The sequence below is a fragment of the Panulirus ornatus genome, chromosome 6, assembly GCF_036320965.1.
Source record: "Panulirus ornatus isolate Po-2019 chromosome 6, ASM3632096v1, whole genome shotgun sequence".
Classification (NCBI taxonomy): domain Eukaryota; kingdom Metazoa; phylum Arthropoda; class Malacostraca; order Decapoda; family Palinuridae; genus Panulirus; species Panulirus ornatus.
The window spans coordinates 47,315,123-47,333,930 of NC_092229.1; the positions used below are offsets into that span (position 1 = coordinate 47,315,123).

Below are 18,808 nucleotides of genomic sequence, written 5' to 3' on the forward strand. Positions count from 1 at the left end.
TAACTTGAGACACTCCGTCTCCCTACCTACCCATTTACCTCCCTACTCTCTTACCCCTAAGATGCCTGGCCAGCTTGATGGCTTTGGTAACTATCTACTGTCGTGTTGGAGTCACTCCCTCGCGGGTGCTGTGTTGAAGTCACCCCATCGAAGCGGGTGCTGTGTTGAAGTCACCCCATCGAAGCGGGTGTTGTGTTAAAGACACCCCCCTTCGCGGGTGCTGTGTTGAAGTCACCCCATCGAAGCGGGTGCTGTGTTGAAGTCACCCCTTCGTGGGTGTTGTGTTAAAGACACCCCCCTTCGCGGGTGCTGTGTTGAAGTCACCCCTTCGCGGGTGCTGTGTTGAAGTCACCCCTTCGAAGCGGGTGCTGTGGTAAAGTTACCCCTTCGCGGGTGCTGTGTTAAAGACACCCCCCTTCGCGGGTGCTGTGTTGAAGTCACCCCTTCGCGGGTGCTGTGTTAAAGACACACCCCTTTGCGGGTGCTGTGTTAAAGTCACCCCTTCGCGGGTGCTGTGTTGAAGTTGCTCCCTCTCCCTCACGGGTGCTGTGTTGAAGTCACCCCTTCGCGGGTGCTGTGTTGAAGTTGCTCCCTCTCCCTCACGGGTGCTGTGTTGAAGTCACCCCTTCGCGGGTGCTGTGTTGAAGTTGCTCCCTCTCCCTCACGGGTGATTATCAAAGTCACCCCTTTCGACCCTTCATGGGTGCTGTGTTGGTCACTTTATCAGAGGCGCTTTGTTGAAGTTACCCACTGTCGGGATGCTCTGTTGAAGTGACCCTCCCCCACCACGGGTGTTGTGTTGGAGTCAACTCCTCACAGGTGCCATGTTGTAACACAGGCCCCATCAGTGCCTTGTGATTACATCACCATATTTCTGATAATATCATCGAGTGAAGAAAATGCACGAATATCTTTTTTTTTTTAAATCACTCGACATTCTAAGGACAAAAGCATTTCCAGTCGTGTCCACGTTGATAAAAATGATGAATATTAAAGAAAAGATATTAATTATAGAAGTCGTAGAAGACTTTAAACCAACAGACATATATAAATCTTAACAGACTTTGATGTACGGGAAGAGGGGTCGTCATAACGGTGAATCCTCGAGTGGCTGATCCACACACAAACTATGGGAAGCAGCGGCCGGTGGCGTGTCACAAGGGTCAGGTCTTAGTAACGGCGGCGGACGCGCAGACAGCCCACGGCCCCCAGTGGCGGAAATAATATCCGTAGAACCGGTAAGTGGAGGCAAGATCGTGTGTGAGGGGGAACAGGTGGTTGAGGAGGGGCGGTGAGGAGGGAGTTGATGAGCCGCAAAACTTAGGAAAATAGGAAGATGAGCTGACACAGGTGTACGAGACGACTGTAGAAAGTACGACTCGTAGAGAGGACGACTGTAGAAAGTACGACTCGTAGAGAGGACGACTGTAGAAAGTGCGACTCTCGGAGAGGACGACTGTAGAAAGTGCGACTCTCAGAGAGGACGACTGTAGAAAGTACGACTCTCAGAGAGGACGACTGTAGAAAGTACGACTCTCAGAGAGGACGACTGTAGAAAGTACGACTCGTAGAGAGGACGACTGTAGAAAGTACGACTCGTAGAGAGTACAGCTGTAGAAAGTACGACTCTTAGAGAGGACGACTGTAGAAAGTACGACTCTTAGAGAGGACGACTGTAGAAAGTACGACTCTCAGAAAGGACGACTGTAGAAAGTACGACTCACAGAGAGGACGACTGTAGAAAGTACGACTCTCAGAGAGGATGACTGTAGAAAGTGCGACTCTTAGGGAAGACGACTGTAGAAAGTGCGACTCTCAGAGGGGACGACTGTAGAAAGTACGACTCGTAGAGAGGACGACTGTAGAAAGTGCGCCTCTCAGAGAGGACGACTGTAGAAAGTACGACTCGTAGAGAGGACGACTGTAGAAAGTACGACTCGTAGAGAGTACAGCTGTAGAAAGTACGAGTCTTAGAGAGGACGACTGTAGAAAGTACGACTCGTAGAGAGTACAGCTGTAGAAAGTACGACTCTCAGAGAGGACGACTGTAGAAAGTACGAGTCTTAGAGAGGACGACTGTAGAAAGTACGACTGTAGAGAGGACGACTGTAGAAAGTACGACTGTAGAGAGGACGACTGTAGAAAGTACGACTCTCAGAGAGGACGACTGTAGAAAGTACGACTCTCAGAGAGGACGACTGTAGAAAGTACGACTCTTAGAGAGGACGACTGTAGAAAGTGCGACTCTCAGAGAGGACGACTGTAGAAAGTACGACTCTCAGAGAGGACGACTGTAGAAAGCACGCCTGTAGAGAGTACGGCTGTAGAAAGTACGACAGTAGAAAGTGCGCCTGTAGAGGGTACAACTGTGGAAAGTACGACTCTCAGCGAGGACGACTGTAGAAAGTGCGACTGTAGATATGAAATGCCTAATCACGAGCAATCTATACAGTGGCCGGTGCATGGTTAGGTCAAGCATGTTTATGGTGTTGCAGGGCTGAAGTATGTGTGTGTGTGTGTGTGTGTGTGTGTACATGCATTTTTCATTTATCATTTTCGGTGCGTCTGAAGCCGAAGTGTGTACCGCTGCGTAGGGAGCTGAAGCGGCAGAAAAACGTTTGGATTCCTCCACCCTGGCTAGTTTCTGATAGCTCGTTGTCTCTACCTTGATATGAAGTCATGCACTTACACCTCTGTGCAAACTAAGATTAATGAGGCTAGGTTAGGTTAGGTTAGGTTAAGTTAGGTTAGGTTAGGTTAAGTTAGGTTAGGTTAGGTTAAGTTAGGTTAGGTTAGGTTAGGTTAGGTTAGGTTAGGTTAGGTTAGTTAGGTTAGGTTAGGTTAGGTTAAGTTAGGTTAGGTTAGGTTGGGTTAGGTTAAGTTAGGTTAGGTTAGGTTGGGTTAGGTTAAGTTTTTCTCTTTGGTTAAGGAAAATTAAGGGAATGTCCAGTTACGTTAGACGAGGTCAACGTTACGTCTGGGCTCGTTAGATAACGATAGGTCAGGTCAGGTCATGGATCACGTTAGGTCAGGTCAGGTTCCTGCCTCATACCACCCCCCTCCTAACACCAGTTCCCCCAGCTGGTGGAGGAAGAGGTCCTCACCACAGACCAGGTGGTGGCAACACTGTCCAGCCTTCCTGAGCTTGTAGCATCCGTCTGGCACTGTGTCTGGCACTGAGGGGCACACCCTCAGGTGGCACACCAGGGAGGCGCCCTTGCACGAGCACCTCAGGCACGGCTCCAGGGTGGGTACGGCCTCACTCTCGCCGTACCACCGCCCGTCGTACTCACACGACGCACGGCTGTGGTTAGTGCCAGCTGTTAAGAGGGTGAAACTTGTTAGTTGTGTTGGTTAGTGGTGGTGGAGGGAGTCAAGGGTGGTGGTGGTGGTGTGGCAGAGCAGGGAGGAGGTCAAGGTGGTGGTGGTGTGGCAGAGCAGGGAAGGAGCCAAGGTGGTGGTTGGTGTGGCAGAGCAGGGAGGAGGTCAAGGTGGTGGTGGTGTGACAGAGCAGGGAGGGAGTCAAGGTGGTGGTTGGTGTGGCAGAGCAGGGAGGAGGTCAAGGTGGTGGTGGTGGTGGTGTGGCAAAGCAGAGAGGAGGTCAAGGTGGTGGTGGTGTGGCAGAGCAGGGAGGGAGCCAAGGTGGTGGTTGATGTGGCAGAGCAGGGAGGAGGTCAAGGTGGTGGTGGTGTGGCAGAGCAGGGAGGGAGTCAAGGTGGTGGTGGTGTGGCAGAGCAGGGAGGAGGTCATGGTGGTGGTGGTGGTGGTGTGGCAAAGCAGGGAGGAGGTCAAGGTGGTGGTGGTGGTGGTGTGGCAGAGCAGGGAGGTCAAGGTGGTGGTGGTGGTGTGGCAGAGCAGGGAGGAGGTCAAGGTGGTGGTGGTGTGGCAGAGCAGGGAGGAGGTCAAGGTGGTGGTGGTGGTGGTGTGGCAGAGCAGGGAGGTCAAGGTGGTGGTGGTGGTGTGGCAGAGCAGGGAGGAGGTCAAGGTGGTGGTGGTGGTGTGGCAGAGCAAGGTGAGGGAGGGAGTCAGGCACGTGTGGTAGATCAGTCAGGGACCCAGGCGGAAGGAGGATGTTGGTTAGACTTTACATTAATATTTATCTTATATTAATTATTATTTATACACAGTCATGGTCTTTATTTAAGTAGCATTTTTTTTTTAGTTTTATTAAATATTTTTATATGTTTATTAGTATAGGGTACTTATGTACTTGTATTTACAATATAGGCATCCACACACCAGTTTATTGTAGCATTTATATACAGGCATGTTTATTATTATGAGGTCTGAATTAAGGCATCATGCAGAAAGAAAGACACAAGATTGGAAGGCTGGTGACAGAATGGGAAGGCATTTAGCTTTAACGATACCTTTCACTTCTAAATGGATTGCTTGATTTCATAAATGTTTTTTTTTTCTGTGTTACATGATGATGTATTGTGCCGTATGATGGCTTATAGTTTGACATTGTTTTTAACTATATCAATCGCAGGCGATGTGTGGTAAGTATTACGTCATCCCAGCACTCATGGGCCGTCTGCATATTTGCGCAGGAGGAGGGTTAGGTCGGTTCCCTTAGGGCTTGAAGCTGCTTGACGATGCTATTTTTTTTTTCGTACCCTGACGATGAATCACATTGTTGAAGGTGGCTTGTCCATCATTGTGTTACCACTTTCAAGCGAATATATATATATATATATATATATATATATATATATATATATATATATATATATATATATATATATATATATATATATATGTGCGAGGTAGCGCTAGGAAAAGACAACAAAGGCCCCATTCGGTCACACTCAGTCTCTAGCTGTCATGTATAATGCACCGAAACCACAGCTCCCTTTCCACACCCAGGCCCCACAAAACTTTCCATGGTTTACCCCAGACGCTTCACATGTCCTGGTTCAATCAATTGACAGCACGTCGACCCTGGTATACCATATCGTTCCAATTCACTCTATTCCTTGCACGCCTTTCACCCTCCTGCATGTTCAGGCCCCGATCACTCAAAATCTTTTTCACTTCATCTTTCCACCTCCAGTTTGGTCTCTCACTTCTCCTCGTTCCCTCCACCTCTGACAGTTTGCAATCATTTTTATAATCTCCAGTTTTCCATATGGTACACTTAACAGTATTAGAAAGTATGTATGTCAAATCATAAATGTTCGTTCTTGAATTTTATTGTAGAATTGTTTACTGTATCACAGCATTTCTCTCCATTTATCAGACTCCCCTTCCCCTTATCGTCCCATATCATTATCATCAATATCCCAACTTTTCGAAAAGCTGGACCACATCATGGTCCAAGCGAACGTTCTCATCTCACGCAAACCGTATAGCCTTAGACGCTGTCACCACTATCACTCTACGTACACTCAGATCTCACGTAATGCTGGATGGTCTCGTGTAACCGGAGTCCCCCTCCCGCACAGTTCAAGTGGCAATAGATATCAACAGAGCATTTAACACTGTCCCGCAACACACCTAAAAAAAAGAAATGCATGGCACCGCACTTCGCTAAGATGAGAGAAAATTGTCTCCCAATTTCACAGCTGGCAGTAAAGTCAGCCATTCTCAAAGTATTAGTTATTATTTAATTTGTAATGCTTTATATGTATATTCCAACCCACTTAAGGTAGAGAAGGATTTAGCAGTGAGGATGAAAGCCAGTAAAGGTCTGTGAAAATCCTCAAACTCTATAGAGGAGACTCCCATGAAATACTGTTTTCTTCAACGCTGTGCCCTCTGTTTACAACCTTACATTACCTCCTGCAGATCATAGTATAAAAGTCATTTCCTATGCAGATGTCCTCTCGATTACATCACTCAGTTAGAACACTGACACATTATAACAGAATGCCAGCATCCCCCACAGAAATCTGACGTCTACTTCTTAACCCTGGGTAAGACATGAATCCAACCAACACCCTCCCATAACCCCAGATGGTTCATCACCTCCACTCAAAGGAACTCCAACCGTACTGGGCATCAGATAAGATAACCACGGGTTATATACGTGCACCTCACACCACACAACAGCACAAGTGCCGTAAACAGACTGAACACCTCCTCCCTTAAAACATGTACCAGAACGAGTTTTGGATAGGATAATCCTACAGCAATCTCAGGCAAACTGTTCCCTCCAATCTAAACTGTGCCTCACGATCCCGATCACCCACCCAGTGGAAAGCATGGATAACAAAGGTGCAGACCACTTAAAGCAGAGCCAGTGGTATTACCAGGTACACAACAACCGAAGACATTCCACACCTGCACAACGATACAGTCATACTTCCAGGAGAATATCACCTCAGCATTCTAGGTACTCATTTCTTTGTTACAGCAACTAGACCCCTTCCCACCCAGACCACCCCATAACCAACCACTCATTCTCAAGTAGGAATGGAAAAATTTAACCTTGCTTCACACATTAACAGCCGGTGTACTCAGAGATTCCCCTCTTCCCTTAGCAAACACATCATTGACAATATTGTATACACTGTATCGACTCTACAAACACGATATAACTGCCCTCCCAACCCAGTCTTAGAAAGTCTACTCCGCCAGACATACATACTCATCTGAAACTTCACTCCCCAGGCATGTATGAGTTACATTTTCTCCTTTGCGTTTTGGACACCATCCATCTCAGCATCATTACAAACACTGGTTCAGCATATCATTTGCCCTGCTCTTATCTCAAACACATCATCGCACTTGTTGATCACGTTGACCCACGAATTGGAACGACGTGGAACGCTACAGGCGATGTGGTGTCTCGGTGGTGCTGAACCAGGGCATAAGATGAAACGGTCAGGGGAAACCACGGGAAAGTCTGTAGGGCTTGGCTGTGAATAGAGAGCTATGGTTTCGGTGCTCTATACATGGCAGCTTGAAAAGGGATGTGAGGAAACGATGCCATTCTTCGTCTGTTCCAGGCGCTACGCGGGATACTGTGAACAAGTACTGGAGGGACTGGATTTGGTTGTAGGAGACATTGGAAGGGGTATCTTAGAGGGTTCTTGGAGGTGAGGTAAACAAAGGAGTATATATATATATATATATATATATATATATATAATTTGAATATCTGGTCATGTACGATAGTTTTATACTTTAAAAGAGAATTGAGGTATGGGATACATAATGCAAGAGTCCACTTTGTTGTATTTAGATATTTGTTTATATTTTTGTAGGAGACAGACCTCGAAGACGAATTACAACCTAATCAAGTTAATCTTCCAAACAAATACATTGCCAGTACTCGGTTGAAGAAGTAAGAGGTTGCGAAGAGAGGAGCACGTGCAGGTGGCGAGGCTCAGTGCGACATTGACCAAGGTCGCGTACCGACGGTACGGACTGAAGGCTCAGTTTCCAAGAACCTGAGGCTGGTGAGGGGCGTCCTGAAGGGGGTCGGTGGGTGGAGAGGGTGGTAGTAGGAAATGCCTCCGACGGAGAGACAGACGCGGCCTGATCGCATTACTCGCCAGCCCACATGCTGTCGCTTAGGCATTCGTCACAAGCACTTGTCTGGAGACTTTAAAAGTGACTCCGACTGTGGCAGTGTTTGATGATTGCTGAGGGCCCAGTTTACAGGGGGTGTGGGCGAGAGTGTGTGCCTACCACACGCTTGGTGCCCCCGAGGAAGGAATAAACTGTGCGCGAAGCCCTCGCTGCATACACGGCTGGTCGAAGCCCTCGCTGATTTCACAATGCTATTGTTCGCATTCGCCACACGCGCACCTGTTTTATGTGTCAATCTTGCGTTCGACGTGGACTTGTTTTCAGCCTTCTGTATAACCTTCTCTTATTGGGTCATACCAGAGTAACTCGACTTCATTCTTAATTCGTTGGACAGTACATTTCAGAAGTATTTCCATCATCATTCATGATGTCCGGTGTATACATAAGGGGCTAGATTGTATACATGTGTTGCTTGGTTACCAACAACACAAGCTGAACTCACAGAATCGGAGAGAATTTAGCAACGCTTGACCAGCGGAACGCAAGGAGTGGAACACATGGAAGATCATATGTCACTGTTGCTGCGGCCGAAGTCCCTCATTCCACTGAGCTCCTCTCCACGTAACTCTGGACGAGAGACTAAAGTGGGAGGAAGGCATGAGCGCCATTATCAAAAATTCCTCCGGGTATTGTGTCGATGATTTTCGTGGACTCGAGACCCTTTAAACCCCCTCCCCCCCTCCCCCAGTGTCTGAACCCAGGATCATGTACAGAACTTTCTCATCTCTTCCTCAAACTCAGATTCGCCGACCCTATCTATCCCTCTCTATCCACCACAGAAGTTTCTCGCCTCCTTCCCAAACTCAGATACACCGACCTTATCCCTCCCTCCCTATCCACCACAGAAGTTTCTCATCTCTTTCTCAAACTCAGATACGCCTTCCTATCCACCACAGAAGTTTCTCATCTCTTTCTCAAACTCAGGTACGCCTCCTCCTATCCCTCCCTATCCACCACATAACAGGATAGGAGGAGAGAGGTGCATGCGTGATCATCTTCGGTCGCTCTTACACCGTCTTTCAAGCGGCGCGTAACCCATTGTTCTTCCCAGCTCTCTCCAGCCATCGCTTGAACCTCATTCGACTGCTCTGAAAAGAGGTACACGATCGCGCCACCGTCACTTCCTGCCAGTAGAGATCCCTCGTCCCCGAGTTGCAGCTCGGCACCAAAATCGCATCGCATAGAGACACCCCCCCCCCCTTTCACAACCATTGTAAACATTGTAAGTAACTTTTGTGTTTGTTTAGCGAAGGTCGGCTGTACACTCACTCCCCATGTTATAGTCCCGCTGTCTTTATTCTATGTATTTTTTTTTTTCTATATGTTTTCAGCCTTGAGTACATTTTAGTCTGTAAACATTTAACGTCTGGTGGGCGTGAAGACATGTGCCAAAAATGACTTCTTTTTTTTTGTGTTTAACAAAAGAGGTTAATCAGGAAACTCTGTGTTTATGTTATTCAAGAGACATTCTCTCTCTCTCTCTCTCTCTCTCTCTCTCTCTCTCTCTCTCTCTCTCTCTCTCTCTCTCTCTCTCTCTCTCTTGCCATCTCTCGCTCACATTAAAGTTGCCACACATCCTTGCAAAACCAAAATATGGCAGTCACCCTCACCCGTTCTCTATCCACCACATCTCCACACACGAGAGTCTTGTACACGTCATGCATACCAACGCTGACTCACTGCTCCGTCTCTCACAACACTACCAATCAGATCATCCACAACAGTGCTATAACATATGATACAAAATGTGAGGAGTACGTGAAAGCCAGAAGGGGTCCGTCATGTTAGAAAGTTTGGGAACCACAATAGTCTCGAACGAAAACGGAGATTTGATGCTTGCAAGTGCATCGAGGGAAATGGAAAAAAAAAAAAAGAAAAAAGAAAGAAGGTAGAGTACCCGAGATGAAAGCTTCAAATCATCGAGGGAAATTGAAAAAAAAGAAAGGTTAAGTCCTCGAGATGACAGCTTCAAATCATGGAAGAAACTAGAGCGATGGAACGTTCATGAAACAAGTCCCTGGGTTAGATCAAAAGCGCTCAGAGAAGGATATCCGGGAGTCCAACATGTAAATGAATATTTGACAACTTGGAGCTGCCGATTATGGCAACAGTTAAATCAGAACATCTGCTGCTTTTGAGTGACTGTCTGTTCCTCATATATAACAATTGCTGCTGAATATTCCTCGCAGAATGTCCTGGGTTCGAATCCTGTTTCCTTGCTCTACCTCGCTAATGCGAGAGAGAGCGACAAAGTATAATATATATATATATATATATATATATATATATATATATATATATATATAGATAGATAGATAGATAGATAGATAAATAGATAAATAGATAGCTCGATAGATATAGCGATATTTGCTCAATACGGCAATGTTTGCTTCATATCGCTACTAAATGCCATTGGGATGTTTTCTAATAGAATTCCTCTGATAAAAAAGGTTCCCGACACGTACAGGAAAAACACTACACACACATACCAATATATAACTGACATTGCTAGATTTTTTATCATAACCTGATGGGAAACGGAGGTAAACAAGAAAATTTCTCCTAAGACTTTCTCTGGAAACCTTACAGAAAACAGGGCCATGTATGGCGTCCTCATCCTGCTCTCAGCAAGAGCACGTCTCACTACGAATGTCCCCCGCCCTGGGAGTATATGATTTTATATTTTAGATCCGAACGACTAAGAATTCTTTGATGGCGTTGGCGAGCGATCGCGCGGCGTTGGCGGGCGTCGCGAGCGAAAACCGTTACATCTCTGCTCACCCGGATGTTGGAGGCCTAACCCAACCCAGTGACTTTATTAATGCAACCATGAGTGCTTGTGTCTCCCGTAGTTCTATCTCTATAGAGATATGGTCAAGATACACTGAAGATGTGACTTAGTGCCATGGGAACGCATGCCATTATATTGACGTACACAGTGGATCCGTTACAGTTAGTTATTTACTGTGTGTTTTGGGGAATATTGATGGTTAGATTATCACATCGCTACAGCAGTTGTTAGGGGAGACGGAATGAAGGCAATTCAGGTTTGTAGCAATTATCACTTAAGAAAACACAGGAATATGGAAGTGATAGCTAAAGACTTGTTACCTGCACGTGAATAGTAAAGTCACAAGGATACATTTCTTGTCATATAGATAAAGAAATAGATCTTACATATTGAAGTACATATGTAAGAATAGAGGCAGCTGAAGAAAAATTGATAATTTTTTATATTTGATATTTTTGTTACAGTGAAGTGGAGGAGAGAGAGAGAGAGAGAGAGAGAGAGAGAGAGAGAGAGAGAGAGAGAGAGAGAGAGAGAGAGAGAGAGAGAGAGAGAGAGCCAGTTACCGTGAAATGGGTGATTGTTGTTATCTATGGAAAGTCTGGATCATAAGTTTGCTGCAGGCTTGACCCTTTCCCCTCCCCTACAGATCCCTCACCGTTCCAGATGACTGAACATATAGAGGTGTATAATATATCAGTAGATTATTGACTACAAGGGCGGGTTGTTGTGTGGAGGGGCTGAAGATTGTGGAAGGAACGTGTTGGAAGGTTCTTGCGTGTGTGGCGAGCAAGAGGAAGATTTGTGGGAGGAAAACAGAAGAAAGGTATATGATGATATTCGGTACTACGATTGTGCTTCGAGTTATCTACCGTCATGAATCAAAGAGTTAAGTTGTAGCTTTTGACTGGGTAGGTCATGTACCCAAATGCTTTTGACCAGTCACATACACCAACCGAATCTAAAACAGCAGCGAACCACCCAGACTTGACTCTTCAATGACAGTTGATTGGGTTGAATCCGATGATTCAAATACCCTCCTAGTATTCTGTCATTCTTCTTCACTTGGTTGATTATATAATTTAGGCTTTTGAGACTATCGACTGCCAGGGTCAATAAAGGCGGTCAGCGCCACCTTGCAACGAACACTCGAAAAGTCTTTGGACACCTGTGTGTGTGTGTGTGTGTGTGTGTGTGTGTGTGTGTGTGTGTGTGTGTGTTCAAGATCCAAAATGTGTGTGTGTGTTCACGATGATCCAAAAACCATCCTCTCTCTCTCTCTCTCTCTCTCTCTCTCTCTCTCTCTCTCTCTCTCTCTCTCTCTCTCTCTCTCTCTCTCTCTCTCTCTCTCACTGCCTGCAGAGCCCTATAGCTATGGGGCTTGCGTGTCAACGAACTCATGAGTCAAATAGGGCGCAGTGTACGTATCTGGCGAACGTACAGACAACGCTCTAGACATTCATCATCTGGCTGTATTCTCATGACCACTTTCCCCCGTTCAGCCCCACATATCCAGATGTCACTTTGATACCCTCCACCTTCGTAAAGGCCAGAGATTGTACACCGCATGAGGGGGGAGGGGCAGCAGCGAGACCCGGCATCCAGGTTATGGGAATCAACTCACGGGAGGCGATTTGAATGAATATGAACATTTGAATCTTGAGTGAACTAGGAAAAGAGAAATAGTATATATATATATATATATATATATATATATATATATATATATATATATATATATATATATATATATATATATATAACTAGAGGTGCCTTACCATGGAGCTCGCAGACGGGGGAACGTAATACCTCTCCACAAAGGGGAAGTAAAAGAGCTCAGAGAGAGCGAGAGATCAAAAAACACCCAGTTTGATCCGAGAAAGATCAACGAGTGAGTAACCGGGTGACTTTATACTCCTCCTACAGTGTCAGGTCTGGGGAGGCGGGTAGACGGAACAGAATGGTCACCCCGCCAGCAGGAGGTGGATGTAGAGGAAAGAAGGGAACCGGAGGGGAGGATTTCCAGCCCGACCCCCGCTATCTCGCTAACGCAGGAAATGGCGAAAATACATATATATATATATATATATATATATATATATATATATTATCCCTGGGGATAGGGGAGAAAGAATACTTCCCACATATTCCCTCCGTGTCGTAGAAGGCGACTAAAAGGGGAGGGAGCGGGGGGCTGGAAATCCTCCCCTCTCGTTTTTTTTTTTTTTTTTAATTTTCCAAAAGAAGGAAAAGAGAAGGGGGTCAGGTGAGGATATTCCCTCAGAGGCCGAGTCCTCTGTTCTTAACGCTACCTTGCTAACGCGGGAAATGGCGAATAGTTTGAAAGAAAAAGAAATATATATATATATATATATATATATATATATATATATATATATATATATATATATATATATATATATATATATATATGATTTTGTATTGTACGCGGATTACTTAAAGGAGTTTTGGAGCACTTGAATGTCACAAGCATAATAATGACATATAGATGCGTCAGGGGATACACTGACGCATCTAAAAGGCTCCACGGTGAATTGTGACGTACGACGCTGGGAGCGGCAGCTTCGCGCGGAGGAAAGAAACGGCGAAGTAGACCGACGGATCCTCACATTCCTGAGGCTCGAGTGAGTTCCATACAGGCTTGATCTTAGAGGGACTGTGTGTGTATGTGTGTGTGTGTGTGTGTATGTGTGTGTGTCTGGGTGTGTACTCACTCTCTCCTCCTCCTCCTTCTCCTCCGACGCGTGTCATTGTCATACCTTCACGCGAACAAAATACACTGGGACGTGTCAGATTTCCCAGACTGACAGCCAGTGTTGCCGTAGCAGTTTCCTCTCTCTCTCTCTCTCTCTCTCTCTCTCTCTCTCGAAGACGTCGGGAATATACAAGCAGCCCCTGACACTAGTAATATCTTTCTCTCCCTCTCCCCAGCATATATATATATATATATATATATATATATATATATATATATATATATATATATATATATATATATATCCCTGGGGATAGGGGAGAAAGAATACTTCCCATGCATTCCCTGCGTGTCGTAGAAGGCGACTAAAAGGGAAAGAGAGCGGGGGGCTGGAAATCCTCCCCTCTCATGTTTAATTTTCCAAAAGAAGGAACAGAGAAGGGGGTCAGGTGAGGATATTCCCTCGAAGGCCCAGTCCTCTCTTCTTAACGCTAGCTCGCTAACGCGGGAAATGGCGAATATTATGAATATATATATATATATATATATATATATATATATATATATATATATATATAGATAGATAGATAGATAGATAGATAGATGGACTGAGGGCTGTTATCTAACCGAAGCCTCTGTGGTACATGAGAGCCAATTTACTGCTAAGGTTGCTCTTGTTAAGGCGCTGCAGCCTCCACGACTGCACACCCAGTGCAGGAGGAGGCTATTGTAGCGCACTGTGAGGGCGCTCGACCAGTTTTGGGTTTTTTTTCCCTTCCCCTCCCGACCCGACCCGACCCCCATCCTCCTCCTCCTCCTCCTCTTCTGACACCGTGGGGGCGCTGTGGTACTGTGCGATTAGTCTCCTTGCGATCACCGTACGGGAGAGTCGTGGGCCCCGAGAGAGAGAGAGAGAGAGAGAGAGAGAGAGAGAGAGAGAGAGAGAGAGAGAGAGAGAGAGAGAGAGGGGACTGGACTCCGACAGGAGACTAACGGTTTTCATGTTTCCCCCTCGAGCCGAGGTTGGCCAACTGACTTTCGAATCGTCCGTGGAAAAACCTTTAGGCCGGAGTGTTTTTTTTTTTTTGAGGTCTCTCCCGAAGCCGAGGGAATTTAGAACCAGTCATGACCCCGTTGTGTCGACACCCTGGCGCACGACCCTTGGGTTGGGATGACCGGGGTCAGGTCAGAAGGTCGTGCCGTCACGAACAAGGGTTGTACTACCGTCGTGGTCAAAGGGTTGTACTACCGTCGTGGTCAAAGGGTTGTACTACCGTCGTGGTCAAGGGTTGTACTACCGTCGTGGTCAAGGGTTGTACTACCGTCGTGGTCAAGGGTTGTACTACCGTCGTGGTCAAGGGTTGTACTACCGTGGTGGGGCCAAGTGCGACGACAGGACCGGCTGGAGTACTGTTATATGCTGATGTTATCGTAGACCCACAGTGCGTGCAGAGACCATTTACTACCCAGTGGCTCAGTATACGAAGCACTGGGATGGATGACATCTCCCAGTGGTTCTATATGTGAAACACTGGGATAGATGACTGTTCCCAGTGGCCCAGTATGTGAAGCACTGGGATAGATGACATCTCCCAGTGGCCCAGTATGTGAAGCACTGGGATAGATGACATCTCCCAGTGGCCCAGTATGTGAAACACTGGGATGGATGACTGCTCCCAGTGGCCCAGTATGTGAAGCACTGGGATAGATAACTGCTTCCAGTGGCCCAGTATGTGAAGCACTGAGATAGATAAAAATAGAGTGGTACAGATCAATCTATGTGAGTACATTTCTCGATTATTGAACGGAGGGACGGGTTTTTGTAGGATCTGAAGAATTTGGGAGGAGTTTGGTTGGAGGGTTTCCATGTGATCATGGTGAAGAGGAGAAAGTTAGGGAAGCAGAGAAGAAGTTAAGAGAGTGCTAGGACGGAGGGGCCCCCCCTAACATCCCCCCCCCCCCCAGCTCCCGCCCAGATGATCTGTTTGGCAGTCGGTCAAGTGAACTGACTTACTCTGCTCCTTGCCAGGTGAGTAGACTCCTGTAAGGGGGAGATGACTGTGTGTGTATGTGTGTGTGTATGTGTGTGTGTGTGTGTGTGTGTGTGTGTGTGTGTTGTGTGAACCGACGGAATACATTTAACTCCCTCGGCGGAGCATTACGCCCCGTGGGTGTGGTGGTTTACCCTCTGACCTGACCTTCAAAAGGCCCCAGGTCACATCATAGGTCGTGTTCAGAAAAGGCTTATCGTCACAGGCTGAACAACACATCCTCTGAGGCGCGAAGGTCTTCACGAACCCACACTTGGGCGTGAACCGGGAACCCGACCCGACCCCTCGAACCACCCGAGTTTGCGAAGACCCCGACAGAAGCTAAGGAAAAACGGGTTTGGTCGAGGGGGGAAATGCGTGTGCGACGTACTGCCGCTCGAGTGAGGTGTGGAAATATTCTTGTGGCCTCAGAGAGAGAACCGTGATTTAAGATGTTGGATCTTCCTCTTAGATGTGTTTCTATGCTGTATATTATACTCACATGTATAGTGTATAGTGTGTGTGTGTGTGTGTGTGTGTGTGTGTGTGTGTGTGTGTGTGTGTGTGTGTTCCAGGGCTAACACTCAAGTCTCAGGAAGTGGGACTTGACCTCCAGTTACCAAGGTGTATCCAAAATGACCTAATGACATTTCCAGCCCGTCGCCCGGCCTTCCTGGTGCTGACACACACACTGACACACACACACACACACACACACACACACACACACACACACACACACACACACACACACACACTGTGCGAGAGCAGATTGGGGTTAAAGAGCAATGCATTTCGACACGAAGGATAGAAATGATAATAAAAAAAAATGATATGGGAAAGACCTGAAGTTCTCTCTCTCTGTCTGTCTCTCTCTCTCTCTCTCTCTCTCTCTCTCTCTCTCTCTCTCTCTCTCTCTCTCTCTCTCTCTCTCTCTCTCATGCCAGGAGAGCACCGGAGTCAGTTGGAGTGGCACATTTCAAGTCCATTCTCTCATACGGCTCTGAGTCATCCTCCCCATCTCTCGCCATGTATATTACCCGTGGAGATAATCCACATTTCCCCCCCCCCCCCAAAAAAAAAGTCTTCCTAGATAAATTTCCTTCCCCCCCCCCCCCCCCCCCCCCCCCCCCCGTTTACCATGTCTTCGTGCATACCTCACACCCCCCCAGCACCAACCAAGCCAGCAAGAAGCACATTGATTTAAGGTTACAGTAAGCAGTAGAACCCACACTTTCCTCCCAACAGGTTGAAGACCTCCAATAAAACGAAGGTACATCATCAGGCAGGCCAGCCACCACCAACAGAAAACGGAGGAGGACAAATGTAAACTCTAAACTGTCACTCTCTCTTCCAGGCTTTGAACCACATAAACCATACTTCCCACGCCTCCTCACCCTCCTCCCACACACGCTGACTAACCTCCAACACTCACGCTACCCCAGCCCCCAACACTCATACTACCTCATCCCCAACACTCATACTATTTCATCCCCAACACTCATACTACCTCAGCCCCAACACTTTTGCTACTTCGGCCCCAACACTCACGCTACCTGAGCCCCAACACCCACGCTACCTCAGCCCCAACACTCACGCTATTTCAGCCCCAACACTCTCGCTACCTCAGCCCCAACACTTATACTACCTCAGCCCCAACACTCTTGCTACTTCGGCCCCAACATTCATACTACCTCATCCCCAACACTCTCGCTACTTCAGCCTCAACACTCACGCTACTTCAGCCTTAACACTCACGGTACCTCAGCCCCAACACTCACGCTACCTCAGCCCCAACACTCACACTACCCCAGCCCCAACTCTCACACTACCTCAGCCCCCCCAATATGAAACACTCTTCTCCCAAAGCAACAACATCATCCCCGCTCCCTTAAAGAACTCAGGTTCATACTCCTGAAACTCGATATTGGAACAGTAGCCACAGACCAATCGTCTCCCGACAGCCACGGAAAGGCGACACAAAACCCGCCTTGAAGCGCCCACATGCCAACTCGCCCCTCACTCACTCCCAATGACTCGTAGCGAAGAAGTGGAAACCCTGTCGAACTCCCCATGCAACAGGCCCTGACCATCGCATCATGCAAACAACCACATAAAGCATCGGCCTATTTATAAACCAGGATCTTTCAGATACATGCATTGTTTTTTGTTTTACTGTTTCTACGAGAAAATCACCCCAAAACATCTGGTCATCTGGTAATATAGAATTCATCTTCAATCCCGACCCAGCGCCCGACCCTCCCTTCCAAGTCGTGCCGCTCCGTATGAACTGTGCCGTTCTCAGTGTACAAACTCCCTCCTCGACAGCTTGATCGACAACCACACCTTCTCACTCTCGCTTCCACCACACTGCTGTAGCTAGAACCCAGTCACTACGCCACCATCTCCGGCGTCGCACAACACATCCAGGATGGCGTCAACCAACCACAACCCACCCTCGATGTCAACAAAGCTTACGACACTGTCCCTCCCACAAAAAAAAACACACACATCCTCACACATAAGATTCTTAATACCATCCTCCACCCTAATGAGAGAAAATGGGAAAGAAAATGGGAAGCCGTCTAATGGCTCACCAACAAGGCAAAATCTTTTTAAGTTATACGGTGGAGTTCCCGAAGGAGTATATATATATATATATATATATATATATATATATATATATATATATATATATATATATATATATATTTTTTTTTTTTTTGTCATAAGTATCTTCCAGCACGACCTCCCATCGCTTTCCACAACCACAGTGTGAAAGTCATCTCATACGCAGATGACCTCAAAATATCACATCCCATGCACACTGACATTACCCCCAGGCAACAGGAAACATGTAACACCACGCATTCGGAACACCAGTTCACACAGAACAGATTGTCTGCATCACCATAGAAATATACGGGCGGCCTTTAAAAGCCCTGGTAGACGGAGAGACCTCGCAAAGTTGCACCCCCACCCATCAGCCCGAAATGTTTAACCAGTCCCACGCTGTGAAACTTCAGCCCAATTGAGAAACATACGACACACACACACACACACACACACCCACACACACACACACACACACACACACACACACACACACACACACACACACCACACCTCAAACATCAACACAAAGGCCATGAACAGACTAAACGCCCTCAGAACACTGGCACATATTTGGACCAGAAAGAGAATCCCTTAACATCCTCTGCAAACATTTCATACACGCTCCACCCTAAACTACGCCTCACCTGCCTAGTCATGCACCACATCAAAAGAAAATATAACAGAGCTGCAAACAAGACGAAGCAAAGCTCGCAAAACAGAACAGTCACCAGAAACAGAGCTCACACAACAGCAGTCCCCAGAAACAGAGCTCACACAACAGGACAGTCCCCAGAAACAGAGCTCACACAACAGGACAGTCCCCAGAAACAGAGCTCACACAACAGCAGTCCCCAGAAACAGGGCTCACACAACAGAACAGTCCCCAGAAACAGCTCACACAACAGAACAGTCCCCAGAAACAGCTCACACAACAGAACAGTCCCCAGAAACAGAGCTCACACAACAGAACAGTCCCCAGAAACAGCTCACACAACAGAACAGTCCCCAGAAACAGAGCTCACACAACAGAACAGTCCCCAGAAACAGCTCACACAACAGAACAGTCCCCAGAAACAGCTCACACAACAGAACAGTCCCCAGAAACAGCTCACACAACAG

The 18,808-nt window shown here is 46.9% G+C and overlaps 2 protein-coding genes across 6 annotated transcripts in view; one reads left to right on the top strand and one right to left on the bottom strand.

The window, feature by feature from the left end:
- The window catches only part of LOC139749197 (DNA oxidative demethylase ALKBH2-like), a 620,232-nt gene that overhangs the window by 88,651 nt on the left and 512,773 nt on the right, over positions 1-18,808 (top strand). The gene's annotated exons all lie outside the window — the stretch shown is intronic.
- Positions 1-18,808, bottom strand: part of LOC139749191 (uncharacterized) — a 148,740-nt gene that overhangs the window by 77,703 nt on the left and 52,229 nt on the right. The window contains exon 3 of one of the 2 annotated variants that reach the window (XM_071662863.1): positions 3,105-3,320. The exons of the other annotated variant lie outside the window; for it this stretch is intronic. The gene's annotated coding sequence lies outside the window, so the exon portion shown is untranslated. The remainder of the gene's footprint in view (positions 1-3,104; positions 3,321-18,808) is intronic. 2 annotated transcript variants of the gene reach the window in all.